This window comes from Hibiscus syriacus, unplaced genomic scaffold (genome assembly GCF_006381635.1).
Source record: "Hibiscus syriacus cultivar Baekdansim isolate YM2019G1 unplaced genomic scaffold, ASM638163v2 tig00111812_pilon, whole genome shotgun sequence".
Classification (NCBI taxonomy): Eukaryota; Viridiplantae; Streptophyta; class Magnoliopsida; order Malvales; family Malvaceae; genus Hibiscus; species Hibiscus syriacus.
In genome coordinates this window covers 2,379,708-2,400,822 of record NW_024063187.1, presented here as the reverse complement: position 1 = coordinate 2,400,822, position 21,115 = coordinate 2,379,708, and the positions used below count along the sequence as shown (strand labels likewise).

Below are 21,115 nucleotides of genomic sequence, written 5' to 3'. Positions count from 1 at the left end.
TCTTTCAATCTTTCATTGACTTCTGCAAGATTTGGCCTAGTTCTCCAAAAATGGGTTTTTATGGGGCTTATAAAATTCTAAGTTTTAGTTCATTTTGAGGGATTTGTTTGGTAAGGAAATGTTTTTATCTTTTTTCTAAGACTCAAATGGGTTAACAACTCATTTTCATTACTTTGGTTAGTGAAAGAGCAAGGGGAGAGCTCAAAGGCTAGAGGTAAGGAAAAACTAGTCCTTTGTTGATTTGGGGACCTTTATAGTAGCTAAGAATCAAGGTAACATGATTCTAACTTGACCATACCACATGTAGGTCATTGTATGTGCATATATGGTTTGTTTAGTTCATGAAACATGTTAGAGTAAATTTCATGGCAAAATATGTATTCGTTGTTTGTAAGCATGAAAGATGGCACCCTTCGATCTCTAAGACCTCAAATAAGACTTAAATAAACTTTGTTAGTCTTAGGGGAGTGTATAAGAGAGATTTAGATGCATTTTCATACCTAAAACAAGTCACTTTAGGCCGTAAGTATCGATATTGTAAGAACAATATCGATATTGTTCTTCGTATACGCTAAAACTAAGATAATTTTATGAAGAGAGTATCAATACTCCAGCAAGGGGTATCGATATTCGGGGCCCAATATCAATATTGGTGATAATTTCAGGATTTCAGTAGCCAAATTTGGTACTGATACTCAAGGGAGTATCGATACCATGGCATTTTTCAAAACATCGAATCTATTTTTGGTATCGATACTCAGGGTGAGTATTGATACCCAAGGGTCAGTATCGATACTACTGGCATAATATTGATACCACTGTTGATTTTTGGGTAATTTGGTTTATTTGGTTTGGGGGTTTGAGCTTGGGTGTTTTGAGTTCGTATAAGCTTCAAGTATTTAATGCAAGTGAGAACAATCAAGTTAACTAAATTCTCACCTAGAAATCAAGCAAGTTAGGATGACATAAGATTTGTCTTTGTATGATGCTCAGGAAATGGTCAAGACACCCGAGTTACTCTAGCATTAATACAATCGTCTTCTGTTTATGAAATATATGGATATTGTTTGTGTGGTACGTATCTGATGCACGTAAAATTTTAGACTATATCGATACGCATCTGATGCACATAAAATTTTAAATTGCACCTTATGCTTGAATAGGTTTGGGATTTGAGCTTCCGATGCACATAAAATTCTAGTCCTTATCCCAGCCTCTCGGTTATCTGAGATAGACTAGGGCTATAAGTTTTGATGCACGTAAATTTTGGTTTTGTCCCAAAGCTATCACGTTCTTGATAGGCTACTATGTTGTCCGAGATGCACGTAAAATTCCTCCGACCACATCACTTGGCTTATCTTATGTTTGTCTATATACTTGCATGTTTATGACTTTACACATCGGCATGTTCATGTAATGAATGCATGTAGAATTGCAGTTATTTTCGTGCCACTAAGCTTGTGAGCTCAGTGTATGGAATCTGTTTTTGTGCGCAGGTCAGTAGGGGATCGACGAGGAGCCTATCGTACCAGTAAATTCCAGACCAAACGTTTGCAGAGTATGTCTTGATTTAAGCTCTATGGTTGTATTTGTACATATTTGGGAAACTCCCACGTTTTGTGAACATTGATTTCGATTCCAATTATAACACGATGAATTATTTTGATTGTTATAAATATTTTACAAAGAAATTTTTGGGTTGACTATTTTGGTGGTTCCGTGTGGCATCGTAATACTTGGATCTTCGGGTCGGATTGGATTATGGTGTTACACTCAACGTTCAAAATTAGTTTTCGTGTGCAGGTTCTTAAGAGGAGTGTTCAAGGAGCTTATCGCACAACTTCCATTCTAAACAACTTCGAGCATAAGATTACGTCTTGAGTCTTTTCTTAGAGAGCATGTACTGTTCATAGACCTTCATGTATTCGAGTTGTAACTATATTTTAAAATACTTGATTTGTAACATTTGGGATGTATTTTGGGAGCTCCTCGCATTTGTAAACTTGAATACTATGCTTTTATTTTATAACTTCCATTAATGGTTTTCATATGATGTTTTATACCTATTTTAATTAAAAATGTTTGGGTTGGTCTCTTTGGTGGTCTCGTGTGATATTTTAATCCATCGATCTTCGGGTTGTATTAGATTAAAGTGTTATAGATTGTTTTTGTTGTAATTTCAATGAAAAATAAATTAATAAATAAACTAAAATAAATATAAATATAGCCTATTTTTTATTTAATAAATAATACTAATAATTAATGGTATTTTTATATCTATTTTTTAATATTTTAATATTTTTTAATTTAAAATAAATTTATTTTTTATAAAAATCAAATAACCCCTTGAACTTTTAAAAAATCAATTTAGCCCTCGAACTTTAAAAAAATCCAATTTAATCCATCTATTACATCATTAGTCATGCCATCAATCACTGTAGAATGTCACGTTAACATCATGAACCATCACGTCAACATCTTAATGGTTAATTTCATAAAGTTTTAGTCAAATGATCACATTGGAACGAAGGATACATTGATTTAAAAAAAGGTACAAAAACTTCATGCATCCTTTTATAAAAAAATAAAAAAGCACTTTTCAGAATCACTTCACCTCTCCATGGTCAAACTGAAGTTAAGACATGCACAGGGAACATTTATTATTGCAATATAAATTGCTCACTTGCCTTTGAGAATCTTGACTCGCCAAATTAAATTACATTTCAATGGTTATGAATTATTATTATTATTTTTTCTTTCTGAAATGCAAAAATATGGTGATGTAAAAGACATCAGAAAAACTGGTCCAATCAAAGACCAAGCACAAAGATCCAAAATTTTACAACTTTGATAAATATTCTTTGAAGGACGGTAGTTAAAAAGGATTATAAAACTGTTTTAGTCATACTTGTTTAGTAAAATGAAGAATAATATTTGCTAATATGTCAGTTCCCAGATTACGGACAAATATTGTTAGTCAAAGATGTTCCAAGTCTACTGTGTTGGTCATAACTCAACTAATTCACACACACACAAAAACATGGTTCAAGTGAATCTAGAAACTTAGAATTTTCCATTTCCGCTTCGAAGAACTTGCGCATATAAATCACAGTTCCAGACAAACTTTGGTTAATCTGTTTTAACAACCCCAAAATATTAAATGTTAATCTGAGACCAATGAGATGAAGGCTTGGCCTTTTGTTGCTGAAATCACAGTCATTAGCTGCTGCTATAAATGAGAGTTAATCAATAATGATGGAACAGATATAGAACTGAAAGAAAACAAAACATGTCGGCTGTTAAAAAGCTTACCGTTTTTGTTTTCCGTCTTCCGTTTCTTTTCTTACTTCCTTCGATGATTATTTCTTCAGCAAGATCACAAGGGGAAGCCCTTGTTCAATGGAAGAACATTAACAACCTCTTGAGTCTTGGTTCCTGGAAAACATTAACAACCTCTGCAACTGGTATTCAGTTGCCTGTGACAGTAACGGAATGGTGTCTGAAATAAAACTGTTGAGTTCAAACATCAGTGGAACGCTCACTGGGTTCGATTTCACGCAGTTTGTCAATCTCACACGCTTTGACGTCAAGAACAACAGTCTGAATGGACCGATATCGATCGCCATCGGTAGCCTGTCCAAGCTTGTTCACCTGGATTTGAGCAGCAATTCTTTTGAGGGCAACGTACCGTCGGTGCTTGGACAACTACCGGAGCTTCAATATCTCAGCCTGTCAAACAACAATCTCAATGGTACAATCCCTTATCAAGTAAGCACTCTTAAAAAATTGTGGTACTTAGACCTTGGCTGGAACAAGTTGGACTCACCAGACTGGTCCAGATTCTTAGCCATGCCATTGTTAAGATACCTCAGTCTAGCAAACAATTCACTTCATTTGGGGTTTCTTGGTTTCATACCAGATTGTCTGAATTTAACTTTCCTCGACTTGTCGGTGAACAATATGACAGGGACCATACCAGAGCCAGTTTTCACCAATTTGGGTCAGCTTCAGTATCTGAATCTCTCAAATAATTTGTTCCAGGGACCACTGTCACCAAACATTTCCAAGCTTTCCAAGCTCATAAACCTCCATCTGGCAACCAATAAGTTTAATTGTTCAATCCCTAAGAGTATAGGCTTCCTTTCTGATCTTGAAACCTTAGAATTGTTTGAAAATTCATTTGAGGGGAAGATTCCATCTTCTTTAGGCCAACTCAAAAAGCTCAAGATACTCGATCTTCATAGCAATGGCTTAAATTCCACAATTCCTTTTGAGCTTGGTTATTGCTCTGATCTCACTTTTCTGGCCTTGGCGGGGAATCGACTTACTGGGGAACTACCATTCTCATTGTCCAATCTCACCAAAATATCAGAGTTGGGATTGTCTGATAATTCCCTTTCAGGTGAGATTCTGCCATCTCGTCTCTAACTGATCCAACTTGTTCTCGTTGCAACTCCAATCCAACTCTTTCTCTGGAAAGATTCCTCCAGAAATTGGCTTATTGACGAAGCTCCAACTCCTCTTTTTGTATAACAACACACTATCCGGACCGATTCCGTCTGAGATAGGCAGCCTGAAGAATCTCATATATTTAATCCTTGGAGTAAACAAGCTTTCAGGTCTGATTCCTCTGGCAATATGGGGTCTGAAAAACCTGCAGGTCTTGCATCTGTATACAAATGATTTCGAAGGCACAATTCCATAAGAGATAGGTAACTTGACATCGACCACCTATTTAGACTTAGCCTTGAACCGATTGTACGGTGAGTTGCCTGAGACCATTTCTCGGCTCACTAATTTACAAGACTTTTCATTGCTTGGCAATAATTTCTCTGGTAGAATTCCTCAAGAATTTGGGAGATACATTCCTCAGTTAGCTTATGTCAAATTTGCCAATAACAGCTTCTCTGGGGAATTGCCTCCTGAATTGTGCAGTGGCTTTGCTCTTTTGGAATTTACTGTTGATGGCAACAACCTCTCGGGTTCGTTGCCGGCTTGCTTGAGAAACTGCAGTGGATTAGTCAGAGTTCGTCTCAATAGGAACCGATTTACCGGTAGCATTACAAATGCATTTGGAGTTCATCCAAATCTTGATCATATTGACTTGAGTGACAATCAATTCATTGGTGAAATCTCGCCCGAGTGGGGAGAATGCAAAATCCTTACCAATCTACAGATGGAACAGAATCAAATCTCGGGTAAAATACCAGCAGAGCTCGGAAAGTTGACACGTCTGCATGTGCTAAACTTGGGATCAAACAAGTTGACTGGGACCATTCCTTCTGAGCTTGGAAATCTGAAAATGTTGTTTAAACTCAATTTGAGTCAGAATCATATCGATACCTCGAAACATCGTTAGTCTAACAGAGCTTCAATACATAGATTTGTCTGAAAACAGCTTAAGTGGAACAACACCAGAAGGGCTTGGGAATTGTAATAAGTTACTGAGCTTGAATTTGAACCACGACAATTTATCTAGTGACATTCCAGGTGAGTTAGGGAGCTTGGTTGTTCTTCAGTACTCATTAGGTCTAAGCAGCAATTTATTTTCAGGGCAAATCCCTCCAGAGTTGGGGAGACTTATTTAACCGGAGAATCTTAATCTTTCACATAACAATCTCTCTGGTGAAATCCCAACGACGTTGCTCCAAATGATCAGTCTTGGTTCGTTTGATTTCTCCTACAATGAGCTGACGGGCTCGATTCCGATTGCTGGTCCATTCCAGAATGCTTCCCAAGAAGCCTTCATTGGAAACCCGGGATTGTGAGGAAACATCAAAGGACTTCCTCCTTGCAATTCAGTTTCAACCAGAAAGAACTCAAGAATGCATACCTTGAAGGTTCTACGCCTAGTTCTTCCTGTCTTCGGCATATTAGCATCAGTTTTGGTCGCAATTTTCACATGTCATCACCGAAGAAATCGACCAGATGAGGAAGCAGAAAGTAGACAATTCGAACATTACGAGCCGATATGGATAAAAAAAAAAGAGTTTCTTTAGATTTGGGGACCGTGTAAAAGCAACTGAGGATTTCAATGAAAAGTACTGCATTGGGCAAGGAGGATCAGGCAGTGTTTACAAAGCATTACTGCCTACGGGTCAAGTAGTCGCAGTTAAAAGACTCCACATATCGGACTCCGCAGACGTTCAAGTCATCAATCACCAAAGCTTTGTGAATGAAATCCTTATGCTAACAGAAGTTAGGCATCGAAACATCATCAAGCTACTCGGGCTTTGTTCTTATAGGGGACTTGTGTACTTGGTTTATGAGTACATAGAAAAAGGAAGTTTTAAAAGCGTGTTGTATGGAGAAGAAGAGGGAGATGAGCTTGGATGGGCTAAAAGGGGTGTGCAAGGATTGGCTCATGCAATTGCTTACCTGCATCACGACTGTTCTCCGCCGATCATACACCGAGACATATCTTCGAGTAATGTGTTGTTGGAAGCTGGATTTGAGCCAAAGGTATCAGATTTCGGGACTGCAAGATTGTTGGATCCAAATTCATCCAATTGGACCGCTGTTGTGGGATCCCATGGCTACATGGCACAAGGTTAACAATGCAGTTTCTGCATTCTTATTTCACTGATTGAATCACACAACAAGGCTTAAAAAATTTTTTCCCCTTTTGGTTACCTTGAATGTTTAGAGTTGGCACTCAGCATGCGGCTGACAGATAAATGTGATGTTTATAGCTTTGGAGTGGTGGCATTAGAGGTTATGATGGGAAGGCATCCATGGGAACTCTTGAATCCATTCTCATCGTCTTCATCAGCATTTTTATATGAAAATAGAGAAACGCTTTTGAAGGATGTGCTAGACCAACGACTCCCATCTCCCAGAGGCAAAATAGCAGAGGAAGTTGTATTTGTTGCCAGAATGAGCTTGGCATGCGCAAATATCAAGGCTGAGTCAAGACCCACAATGAGGTTTGTGGCACAAGAACTATCAGCAACAATACAGGCTTGCCTGAGTGAACCGTTAGGAAGTATAACAGCTAGCAAGTTAACTGGATATAAGAAGTAGAATGACGTAAACCTAACGAGACACCAAATATTGCATTTGCAGTGATACAATTAATGGCCAACTCTAAATCCAATTTCACATTGGGAGGTGACCTTTGCTTCTAAACGTTTGTGCACAGTTAATAAGCTGGATTGTCAGGTTCCAGTTCCGCAAGAAATTAGCAGCCATAGGCATTCTAAGGGAGCCTCACAGGCTCGGCACCAGTGAATAATTGTTTTAGCTTTTAACCTTTTTGGTAGTAAATGCGAACTTTATAATTGCAACCATGTTTGTTTTTAGGCTGATAACCGTTCCAATTGCCCAATCTTCTATAGTATTATATTACTATAGGAGTCAAAGCAAGACACACTAAAGCGATAGGGATTTTATAGCCAAGGCGCGCAATTTATTAAAGTGAGACACATTTTTTTAAAATAAAAGATATTTTCTCTAGTTGTATAATCAAACAAAAAGAACAATTCATACAATACAAACATCAAAGAGTATTCAGTATTAGCATTTTATGTATTAAACAACACTTTTGTTCCATCCACCATTGAACCTTGAGAACCCAAGCAAAACCCCCTTCCTTGGTCCACAATTCCTTATAAGAAACTGAAACAATATATAAGTCTAATTATGAGTTGGCATCAACTTCTTGTTTTCTCCTTGTCCCTTTCCCTCACCTCTCTCAACAAATCTGTTTTCCTCCTCGTTAACACCACCTACACCCTAAACACCACTTCTCCGAATCCACCTTAATCCTCCTTTTCCATATTTTTAAATTGTGTTTCCAAGCTTTTCTTTGTCATGGATTCAAATTTTGCCATTTGCTAAACGTGCTGCTCAAGAACCCATCCCTATCCAACAAAACTCTCTGAAACCTATCTTTTCCTCCCCCAATTCTCAATTGAGAAAATAACCTCAGTGACAAAAAATGTCTTATAATATACGATTTTAACCAACTTTTTTTGGATTTGCCAAAATGACCAACTAAATCGCAATTCGATCGATAATTCGCAACGCGATCTCCGGTATCGCAAATCAGTTTCCAGATTCGCAACGCGATTCTGACTATCGCATTGCGATTTTCCTAATTCGCAATGCGAATACGTAAATCGCAACGCGAATTTGGAAAATCGCAATGCGAATACGTAAATCGCAACGCGAATCTGACTATCGCAATGCGATTTACATAGCGCCATTCGTATCCAACGCGTATTTTTTTTCAAATTCCAAACACAAATATATTAATATATCGGAACACTGAATCGTCCACAGTATATCCCGTAATCGCAACTCATAACCTAAAACCCTAAATCACAACTCAGTCTCATCTCCATCTCTCACTCTCTAAGGCGACATCCGTCCCCATCTCCGACAAAATCAGTCCCCCATCTCCGACGATATTAGTCTCCATCTCCGGCGAAATCATTCACGGTCAGAAATGGAAAATCAACCAAATCAACCACCGAGGGTTAGTTTTTTTAATTATTTTTATTTTGAAATTTTTGCATTATTATTAGGCTTTTCGTATTGAAATTGATGATAAGTTTACTGGTGTTTTCAATAATAGATTAACCATTTCACTTAGATTGCTTATTATATTCATTCGATTGCTGCCAATACTGCTAACTGTTTAGTCTTTAACCCTGTAAAGTTAGTATTTGTCTTTGTTTTGTCTTTTGGTTGAAGTAATGCAATCTATTCAAGTTTCTTTCAATTTTAGTATTTGAAACCGAGAATGACTATCGCAATGCGATTCTGTCGTTGCGATTTTCATTTCGCGTTGCGATAGTCAAATTCGCGTTGCGATAGTCATTTTCGTGTTGCGATTTTCATTTTTGTGTTGCGATTTTAAGTTTCAGAAACTATTCTTCTTCTGCAAATTGAAACTTGAATGAATTGCATTACTTCAACCAAAAAACAAAGACAAATACTAAATTCACAGTGTTGCAAATTTAAGTTTGAAGAATAAACTACTACTCTTTATGTTTATTGTTCTTGTTATATCTTCACAGTGTAGTTTTTGGTATATCTAACTTGGTATGTTTATTGTTTTTGTAGAACTTTTATTCGACTCAATTGACCTTAAGAAATAAAGTAAGCCTGGCCAAAACAATTGCGTCGAAGCTTTCATCTGCACAAAGAAAAATATTTGAGGATACTTGCTTCTGGCCATGGCTGAAAGTACAACATCGGGTGGAGATGCTATGTTGACCCATCTGTTTCTTCAAACCATGACTAGCGATCTACCAGAGACTATACAACGTCGTGTTGAAGAGGTATGGTTTGATTTTCCACCGATGTATACGTGTTTTGGGCGGGAGGAGTTTTGCTTAATCATCGGTCTACGCTTCGGACACGATGATGTAGATCGGTACACTAGACATATTACCCACCTATCATGGTTTTCCCGGGTTTTTCCTGAGCTGTCGAATTTACACGTGGAAGACTCGACGAGATTATTGAATAAGAAAGATGGTTTTACTCGGATGGATGACGTCGATGTTGTCCGAGTATGCCTTCTAATACTTTTGCAAGCCGGCTTTTTAGGCAGAGAGGCCCGACAACCTATTCCTAATGATCTAATTAAATTGTAGAGGACCTAAATCATGGAACCTGTTTCCGTGGGGTTCGTATCTATGGAGAGCTACATGGAATAAGTTGTCGTCTGCCTTTGATGATCGGAAAAGTTTGCGTGGCGATGGTTCCAAATCACTTTGTCAGGCTTTATTTGGGCCTTTAAGGTAATAATTTTTATATAATGTTTCCAAAATTATAATTAATTCTTTAACAATTACTAATGTTTGTTATTATATTGTTTGTAGATTTGGATATTTGAGGCCTTTCCCGCCATGCAGACATATGCATTAAAAACTTCTAATGATATTCCTAGGGCTATTTCTTGGAAGAGGAAACGGTCCTTGCAGCAATGGGAAGATTTACTACCATATACTACAATAAATAATGTAAGTTAACACAAATACTACCAAATGTTTATAAACAAGTTATTACTAGTACACGTTTAACTTTGTTTGAGCTTTTATATTGTTAGGAGGCCTACACTCCATTACAGAGGCTGACACCCACGGAAGCTGAGCTTGCCACTGATTGGTGGCAATCTAGTAAGCTTTTTTTTGATGGCACGGATGATGAGCAGCCACCACTTCGAGAGCCATCACCTCACCCAGAGCCATCACCTGATCGACTCGAATATACGCCTCCACAACGAGAGTCATCACCTATTCTGTCACATTATCGAGCCTCTTCTCCACCATCACCTCATGATAGGCGACCGGCAAAGATGACACGACGTTTATCTCCCTGTTCTCCACCTCCACGGGATGAGTTAGGGGAGTTACGTAATGAGGTCAATGCCTTGCGTGAGGAGGTCGGTACTTTACGCGATAACAATGGTGCATAGCGTGTTGAGGTGTCTACTTTACGTGGTGAGGTAGCATCTCTACGTGAGATTATAGCATCGTTGCAAAACGAGGTTCATACTCTACGCAACGAGGTAAGTTTAATATTTTTCATATTTAACTTGATGATAAATTTACTCATAATTTCACTTAGATTGCTTAGTAAATTCATTCGGTTGCTGCCAATACTGTTTAACTGTTTATTCTTTAACCCTGTGAAGTTAGTATTTGTTTTTGGTTGTCTTTTGGTTAAAGTAATGCAATCCATTCAAGTTTCAATTTGCAGAAGAAGAATAGTTTACTATCGCAATGCGAAAATGACTATCGCAACGCGAAAATGACTATCGCAACGAGAGAATCGCAATGCGAAATGAAAATCGCAACAACAAAATCGCAACGCGAAAATGACTATCGCAATGCGAAAATGACTATCGCAATGTGAAATTGACTATCGCAATGCGAAATGAAAATCGCATTGCAATTCTCTCATTGCGATAGTCAAATTCGCATTGCGATAGTCATTTTCGCGTTGCGATAGTCATTTTCGCGTTGCGATAGTCATTTTCGCGTTGCGATTTTAAGTTTCAGATTCTATTCTTCTTCTGCAAATTGAAACTTGAATGAATTGCATTACTTCAACCAAAAGACAAATACTAACTTCACAGTGTTGAAAATTTAAGTTTCAAGAATAAACTACTACTCTTTATGTTGTCATTGAACCTTCACTAAACCTATATGTTGTCCTTTTAAATGTTTATATAAGTGCTTACTTTTGGAATGTTATCTGATGCATTTTGTGAACAATGATATAATAATGACTTGGGTGAATATCGTGCAAGTTTGAAATATATTTGTCTTTGTTTTCTGTTTAATATCATGTCTGTTTATTTACTGATTTATGTATTAATTTATTTTTAGCGGCCCGCTAAGGTAGATGCTCTACGTCGGGTTTTTCTTGCAATACGGAGTTCACGCATCAGACGGCGTGCACGTGCCATTACGTCTCCGTTCACCCCAATAGTGTGAAGAATCCGTAAGAAAAAGCCCGACTCACATGTCATCATTCAAGAGGCCTCCCCTATCGTTCAAGAGGCCCCTATCATCCCTCAAGAGTCCCCTCCCACCGTTCAAGAGGTCACTGTCATCGTTGAAGAGGTCCCTCCCAACATTCTAGAGCCCGATTCACACGGCGTAATATATCGAATTATTGAGAAGCCCCCTTACGTGTCGGACATGATGGATAACTGTTGGCTTTCATATAAGTTACCGGCCAGTACCATTCCGACAGATGAAGTGGAGAGGAAACAACTACCGGAAACAATTATGGATAATACCCTTTAGGCTAAGACCGCAGTTGATTTTTATCTACATGAGCGGAGCCAAGGGTGTTACGCTGACATATACAAACTCAACGATGATATGCATTTGTTGATTGAACGGTCTTGGTGGGGTGTATTATTAGGGGTTGAAGACAACGGCTATTTCGATGGGGGGTAAGTCTTATATTTCTTCTTATATTTCAGTTTGATTAATTTTTTTTAAATTTATGTAATTCACTAATATATGTCTTTTTTAAACAGCATATTGATGCATGGGTGACACGTCTTCTAATTGTAAGGAAATTGAAGAAAAATATAAAAAAACGCGATATACAATTATGCCGACGTCTTTTCACGTAGTTCACTTGAAGAATCAATGACAGGAATCATATGTGTTGGCTAATGGACAAGATAAACTTTATCCTGCATGGTGGGAGGTCGATAAGGTTAGTATATTTGTTTAAATATTTTAAAGGTGTTCATAAATAAGTGCGCAATTTGAATTATTACATTTTGATGCAGGTGTTTATCCTATTTTAAAACGTACTCATTGGCTTCTCGTCGAGCTTCAGCTCCCATCTCTAAAGACAATAGTATATGACAGCATGATAAATTATATATCATTGTCTGATTTGAGAGATATTATTAAGGGATGGAGCTCTCATTTGGCTAAATTCTTGGATGCAATTAATTATTGGACTAATTATGGAAACAAGAAACCAAAGAAGTTCAATGTTATAGTTATCAGAGACGAGACCGCGCCACAACAAACGAAGGAAGCCAGAGGGGATTGTGGTCCTCTCGTATGCATGTGCTTGGAGCGTTTGACGACAGGAAGTACACAGTTTCTACCTCCCACCGATAGAGATAGAGGTGCAGTAGGCTTGTGGTTTCGGCATTTTATGGCTAGAGCGATTTATGCGAGACGCTTCCTACCTGCATCTGCGTTATGAAAGTGTCCATAAACAATTTGTAAGTCAAATGCAAGTGTTGTTAAACATATATACTCTTTTTGGTTTGAAAATGTTTGGTTAAGTAGCTAGAATTCAATAATTTGTTGTTTGTAGGTTTTAGATGTGTAGAAAGTGTTGTTGATTCAATGTTTAGTTTCTGCAGGTTAATCCTGAAGTGAGCTGCGTGAAATGGATGTATGGGTGCAAAAGTTGATTCAATAATAATTGATGAGGAAATAATTCTTATTATTATTTTTTGATTGTTTAATTGATTTGTAAAAGATGATTTGTAAATGTTGATTTGTTTAATTGATGTGTACATAATTATTATTTGTGCTTGTTTAATTGATTGAAATGTAATAGTTGATTTGTTGATTTCAATATGCATTATGTTGAATGCAAAACAGACTATCGCAACGCGGAAATGACTATCGCAACGAGAGAATCGCAATGCGAAATGAAAATCACAACGAGAGAATCGTAATGCGAAAATGAAAATCGTAACGCGAAACTAAATTCGCGTTGCGATTTTCATTTTCGTATTGCGATTCACTCGTTGCGATTTTCATTTTGCATTACGATTCTCTCGTTGCAATAGTCATTCCCGCGTTGCGATAGTCAATTCTGCGTTGCGATAGTCATTTCCGTGTTGCGATAGTCATATTCGCGTTGCAATTTCCGCGTTGCGATAGTCAAATGAATGTTACATATCATAGCAATGTTCAAACTTAAGTTACTAATACATGCCTAACTGAAAATGTTAAAAGTTCACACATAATATACACATAATACAACGTTTGCATTTAAAAATCACCTAAGTTAACAGTCCCAAAAGGTGAAGCCGGTTGTGATTGGGATTTTGATGAGGATCCATATTTTGGTAGAGGAAAAGATGATTGTGATGGCACTGGTGATCCACATGTCAACCTTGTATGACCACTTTCCTTGAACCGACTACATGTCGATCTCTTATTCTCTTCACCCTTAGACGGTATACGATCGTGATTTTTTGGTCGGCCAGGTAGCCTTCTGTCCATGGCTGGTGGCAAAATTATTTGTAAGTCATCTGGTATGTCTCACTCAGAATGATGTGGAATAGGGTAGACAATCTCGACATAAGTCTGTCGATATACTTCTGTAGTGTAGCAATCCATAGCGTATGCGCTTGAATCATCTTGGTTTAAATGAAGAGCAACTTTTATAACATGGCCACACGGATAACCAGATGTTTGCCATTTCATACAACTACACGTCTTTGCATTTAGATCGACAAGCCCATTTAAGTTATTATCCAGTACTTCAAACAAAGTGTTTGAACATGGTTCAACTCTCCATGACGTTGACTTCACAACATGTTTCGTTATCTTTTTTTCAGTCCATGGTGTAACGCGATGTTCCAATGTTCCTGTAAATTTAAATAAATAATACTTATTAAAATATATGATAAGTTACGAATTTAAAGAAATAATACCTGCATGGTTTCTTTTCTTGTAGTACCACTGTTGAATAGAGGCTCGAAAAAACTCCATTAACATAGTAATGGGTAATTTCCGGGAATGACGACTTAGAGCGTTGATTGATTATGCACTATTAGACGTCATGAAACTATATCTTGCTCCAAGTTGATGTACTCTTGACCATCTTTCAAACCCGACATCTTATAGTGTTTGAGCACACTGAGGCAAAACACGTCTTAAACAGTTTATATTCTTATTAAAATCCACTTCCCGATAAGCTTTTACAGCCTTCCAGTATGTCCATTTGTGATTTTTTATACCAGCAGACCTTGATTTTAGATTTCTATACAAATGAACACCACAAAGTCCATGAAAAGCATCTGGGAAACACCTTCTAACAGCATTGTCAATTGAGTTTGCCCTATCGGATATGATTGTCAGATTTCTAATAGGACCTATGCAATCCCTAAGATGCCCCACAAACCATGTCCATGAATCAGAGGTTTCAGATTTGCCAACCCCGTAAGCTATTGGCAGTATCTCATTGTTAGCATCCATGGCTACTGCTAATAAGTTTACTCCAAGGTATCGACCTTTTAAATGTGCTCCGTCAACTATAATAACTGGGCCATGCAAGTAATAAACGAACGAATCTACAAAATCATATACACAAGAAATATAATCATTTAAATGTGAAATGCATGTAACTAACAAAAATGAGTCAACAAAATTATATTGATTTACTAACCGCAGCACCAATGGCGATAAACATCAACTCAAAGCGTCCATCTCTATCTGTTTTGATATGAGTTACCAACCCAGGATTTTTCAGCTTTAAATTGTGACAATAAGCCGGCAGTTGGGCAAACGATGCTTCTGGCGACCCCCTCAACAATTCCAAGGCATACCATTTGGCTCTCCAAGCTTGAGAATATGAGATACTAATCTTGAACCGAGCATTCATGTCATTCATAATTTCATGTCTTCCGATATACCCTGCCATTCAAAAACATTAACTCAGCCAGAAAACCACCCAACAACTTTTTGTTTGCCTGTCTATGGTGAGGAAAAACTTGGGTTCTTGAACATGTATTCTTATCAATAAAAGTCCTAACTTGAAACATTTCGCAATCTTTTATCCTCTTTGCAATCATACGCCACGTACAGTTTTTGTCAATCATACACCTTGTTTCGAAACGATCTTTGCTTGATTTGTTAAGTTTTAGTTGATAGCCATCTTCCACACATTTCGTATACAAAGCTATCTTCAAGTCTTCCTTTGTATCAAAACAATCATCTTTCTTGATACGAATAATTTTTGTGTAACAATCAACTACTATCTTTACCAACTCTTCTTCCGGTATCTGAAGTAATTCTGGCATATTCCAGTTATACTCCCGTGGCATTTTCTTCGGGGACTTTTCTTTGGGGATTTCTTCTTTTTCTCTTTCTTCTTCAGTGTTATATGAATTACAGAATGGATGTTCAACATGTTCATTCACAGTCGTAACTTTCTCCTCATTATCATCAACAACATCTTCCTCGGCAGCGGCTGTTTCATCATCAAAATTCGGGTATTGACCAATATCAAAATCATTACACGCAGGGTCTGTTTCTTCTTCTGAAACATCATCAAAATCCGAGTATTGACCAAGATCAAAGTCCGGGTATTGACCAAGATCAAATTTTGAATACCGACTAGTACTCATAATTTTTTCTGTTGGCTCATCATTGTCTAACTGGTTAATACGAAAACCGGAATTTGGTGCTGAAAGTTGATTGAGATTTAGGTTAGGGAAAGGTTGTGGGTTTTGAGATTGTGTTTGGTATTGGAAATGTGGTGAAACAAAATTTGCTTGGTAATGAAATTGTGGTGGAACCATTAAATTTTGAGCACCATAAACTGGGGTTGAAAAACTTAGTTGATTACTACCCGCTACTGACCCAACTTCACTACTTCTAGGTTCAACAAGATACAATGTAACATCATCTTGCGAAACACTAATGTAAGAAATGAATCGTTCAACATCTTCATTGTCGGTTAACAAATAAACTTTACCTTTTCTCTGATAAGATAACCTAAATCCACTTAAGGGCTCTAAATTCAATTTATTTGCAACACGTAACATTAGAGTTTCATAAGTTAACTTTTTTAATGACAGTTTTAGTTAAAGATTCATGGGTAAAGGCATATATTGTAAAACACCATGAGCATTCTCCCATGACCCTCCAAAACACAAATCTATCCAAACATTATCAACATTAGATGATTCCATTATTGTAAATTAATTTACTAAACAAACGAGCTGCGAAACTAAAACCTGTTGACGGATGGGGAATGATGTCTTTGGATATAGGAACGGATGTCGCCGGAGAGAGTGATAGATGGAGATGGAATGAGTTGCGATTTAGGGATTTAGGTTATGAGTTATTGCTGCTGCGTAGTTATATACCCAAAACATTTGTGTTGCGAAACAAAAACCTGTTGCAAATTCAGAAATCGAGTTGCGAATTTGAAATTCAGTATTGTGATAGTCAGAATCTCGTTGCGATAGTCAGAATCTCGTTGCGATAGTCAGATTCGCGTTGCGATTTACAGATTCGCGTTGTGATTCACGTATTCGCATTGCGATTTACGTAATCGCATTGCGATTTTCCAAATTCGCGTTGCGATTTACGTATTCGCATTGCGAATTAGGAAAATTGCAACGCGAATTTGGAAAATCGTAATGCGATAGTCAGAATCGCGTTGCGAATCTGGAAACTGATTTTCGATACCGGAGATCGCGTTGTGAATTATCGATCGCATTGCGATTTAGTTGGTCATTTTGGCAAATCCAAAAAAAGTTGGTTAAAATCGTATATTATAAGGCATTTTTTGTCACTGAGGTTATTTTCTCTTCTCAATTTGTGCCTCTCTCATTTTGTCTACTCAATCGATTATCTTCTTTAACACCAAAGATGGCCTCTATTCATCCCCTTTGTTTCTCTTTTTCAAACTTCAAGACAAACAAGGACAAAAAAAACTAAAGAAAAGACAAAGAGAACAAAAAAAATTGAAAATGCAGCACCTTTCTAGGCCTACACGCCTAGTGTGCCTTAGGCGCATCTTGTTACGCTTCATTGAAATCGCCTCACCTTAGCGCCTAGGCGCGCCTTTTTAAACACTAGGATGGATTCTTGCAGTCGAAGAGGCTATGTTCTTCCAAATAAATAGAAAAAGATTGAGGGAACCATGACGGTCGAAGAGGCTATGTTCTTCCAAATAAATAGAAAAAGATTGAGGGAACCATGACGAAACAGTAGCATCATTAAAGACACTTGAAAATCTGGTTTGATTAAAACCTCTCGATACATGTTAAAAGGGAAATAAGTTGAAAGATAATATCAAAACTACAATGGAAAATGAAACCATTAAAATCGGCAAAATTGACGAAATAAAGGTTTCAAAAAAATAATTCACGAGATAATGCATTAGAAGGATTAATTATTGAGATAGGGTGATTTCTACAGTCCCTACGTAGGTTGCCAAGTGCTCCGGGCGACGAAAGTGAGCTGGTGTAGGTCGACATGTCGTCCTAGCGATCTGTGGTGAGCTGGTGTAGGTCGCCATGCACGCCCAGCGTCCTACTGAAGCTGTGCATGGCCCATGCATGTTGGTCGCCCATCCCACAATAGAGGTCGCCATGTATGTCAGACGACCTTATAGGTCGCCATGTGATCCCGACGACCAAACTAGCGAGATTCTCTGTTGCCGCTGCTACAGCCTGCTCCCCTTCTGCTCGCCTGCTCCCCCGCTACATGTCGCTGCATGCCTCTGCTCCCATGCAACTATCATAGCTGCATTATTGCAGCGTGATTTGAGCTGCTTTTATGCAGTAATTATTGTTGCATTATTACATATGTTTGCAGCCCGTGATTTATACAATTATTGGTGAAATAATTGAAGCAATTGGGTATAAAATTTATATATAGGATGGGGTTAACACATGAAGCATAAAAGAAAGAAAGGGAGAAGAGATTTTGCCGAGAAAAGGAAATGAAGAAGAAGAAAGAGAAATAAAGGCTCAAACATCGTTCGTGAGGTAGTTTTTTATTATTTAAATTAGTTTATTATTTTAAATTATTAGTTTGTTAGTTTAGGGTTTAGGGTAAAACAAAAATTAGTTAATTAATTTGTTAGTTTAAGTTATACTATTGTTAGTTTAAGTTATATCATACATAAATAAAAAATTATTTAATTAGTTTTTTTATAGTTATATATTAAAAAAATTAATTAGTTGTTTGTTAGTAGTTAGTTATATATAAAAAATATTTAAATTTAATTAGTTTGTGTTAGTTAAATAGTTAAGTTATATTTATTTGTTGAATTTATATTATATAAAAAAATAGTTAATTAGTTTATTAGTAATATATTATAATTAAAAAATAGTTTATTAGTTTAAATTATATAAAAGAATTGTTTATTAGTTGTTTAAGGGCAAAATTCACGTTTAAGTTATATTTTAAAAAGTTTAGTTTGTTAGTTTATTAGTTTATTATATTATAAGTTATTATATAAATTTTTTTGTTGTGTTGTAATTAGTTAGTTAGTTAGTTAGATTATATTAAATAATTTTTTAAATATTGTTGTTTATTTTTTTTTACAGATTCATTCGAATGGCTGACCAAATTCCACTGCTGAGACTTGACAATAAACATATTTCAACTCATTTGGGAATAATAGTGTTATTCTTATTTAGTAAAATAAAATATTTGTTTAATGAATTATTATTATTAAATATTTGAATATTATTTTATGATTATGATAACTTTTTTGAATTATTTAATTGCAAGAGGACGAGCAGTGAGTCATTCGTCATCGGCTAAATATTCCGTCCAAGCCACATCGATTGATAGAAGAAAACTTGCAACAGGCTAGATTTTACTATGTAACATTTGTACGAGAATACAAGTTGGTTACATGTTTGATTAGTGCGTTGATTGAACGTTGGAGACCAGAAATGCACACATTTCATTTTTCGTGTAGAGATATATATAACTCTGGAGGATGTGGTAATGCAACTCAAGGTCCAAACAAATGGGATGCCGATGATAATGACAAATGAGTACAATAATGTGGAGTAACTTTGCAGTGCGTTTCTTGGGAAAATGCCAGTAATACCAGAGTGTAAAGGGTGGCGTGTGAAGTTGTCATGGTTGAATAATCAATTTCAGCTCCAACCAAATAATACGGAACAAGAAATTATATATGCAACACGAGCATATATATTACAGTTGATTGGGGGAATTTTGATGCCGAATAAATCCAATAATTTTGTTCACACTCAGTATATTATATTTTTAAGAAATTTTGTGAATAGTAGGCAATATAGTTGAGGATCGACGATATTGACGTTCTTGTATCGTGAGATATGAAAGGCATCATTAGTCGTGAATAATAATAATACAGCAGAAATCGGTGGATGTCTGATGCTGCTACAATCATGGGCTTGGCATAGACTTCCGTTTTTTGACACCGATTAGTCGGACTGCGGTTGATTTTCTACTTGCCGAAAGGTAATATGAATTCTCTATTTTAATATAAAATATTAATTATAAATTATTTATTTTAATTAAAAATATTGAACAAAATGGTCATATTTTTGTTTTGATTGATATACAGATGGAGGCATAAAATAGAAGGCAAGGGGTTGGTGCACAACAATATTAAATAATTTAGGCTGAAGATCGACGTTAAGGGCAAAAAGGAGGTATATATAATATGTTATTATTAATTATTATTTAATTTAACTATATTATTTTATTTAAATCAATTTTATTGTTATTTTAATTTTACAGTTTAATTGGAGACCATACGTAGATGCAGAAATTATGGCGTGTGTACCGCACGATGTTTTTGATGACTGTCAATATTGGTGTGTTGTTACACCATTGATTAATTTTGTTTTTGTTGAGATCTAATTTGCGGATAGAGTACTGAGGCAATTCGGCTTTCACCAACCTATTTCGCAGAGTCCATGGGATCATTATTATAATTTCATTATTATTAATTATTACTAAATCATTAGTATCAAATCATTATTATAATTTTATTATTACTAATCATTACTAAATCATTCGTATCAAATCATTAAATATTAATAATAAATCATTATTAGTATTCATTATTAAATCATATCATTACTAAATAATTAAATATAAAATAATTAAATATAAAATCACTATTAAATCATTATTATCAAATCATAAGACTAATATTTTAAATATAAAATCATTATTATCAAATCATTAATAAATCATATCATTACTAAATTATTAAATATAAAATTATTAATAGTAATCATTACTAAATCATATCATTATTAAAAAATAATTCTTTTAAATGATTTAAATATGTACAAATTTGAATTTGCTAAAATTTAAATGGTTAACGTTCGAATCTCTTTAAAATACTTAAATAGTCAGAGGAAGATTTCAACTAGTCCACACCTGTGAAGATAAATAATTTTTTAAATCAGATTGCTCAGTTTTGAAATTGAAGTCACATGTGAGCCTTTAATGCTCAACTACGACTAAAGCTAAGTTGAAAGCTAAGTTGACCGCTAAGTTATTTTTTTTAATGAAATAATGTTTCCTTTATTATAGATAGTCGGATGTAATAGATCATAAATAATTGTTGAATGAAAGCCACGTGTTTTGGTGCAATAATTCGATTTAAATTATATTAAATTGAATAAATTCAACTATTTATAAATAATAATAAGATAAAATATAAATAAAATATAAATAATTCAATTAAAAATGAACTTAAATATTATTAAAAAATATAAATTCGATTTAATAATTTTTAGTTATAAAACATAAATTCAACTTCAATTCGAATATTTAATAATTTAAGAAAAAAATTACATAAATTTCCTTGCAAAAATAGATTCATTATTACAAAATCAAATATA

The 21,115-nt window shown here is 35.8% G+C and overlaps 1 pseudogene; it reads left to right on the top strand.

The window, feature by feature from the left end:
• The first annotated feature begins 3,289 nt into the window (after positions 1-3,289).
• LOC120171149 lies at positions 3,290-7,129 on the top strand (annotated as a pseudogene).
• The last annotated feature ends 13,986 nt before the right edge of the window (positions 7,130-21,115 follow it).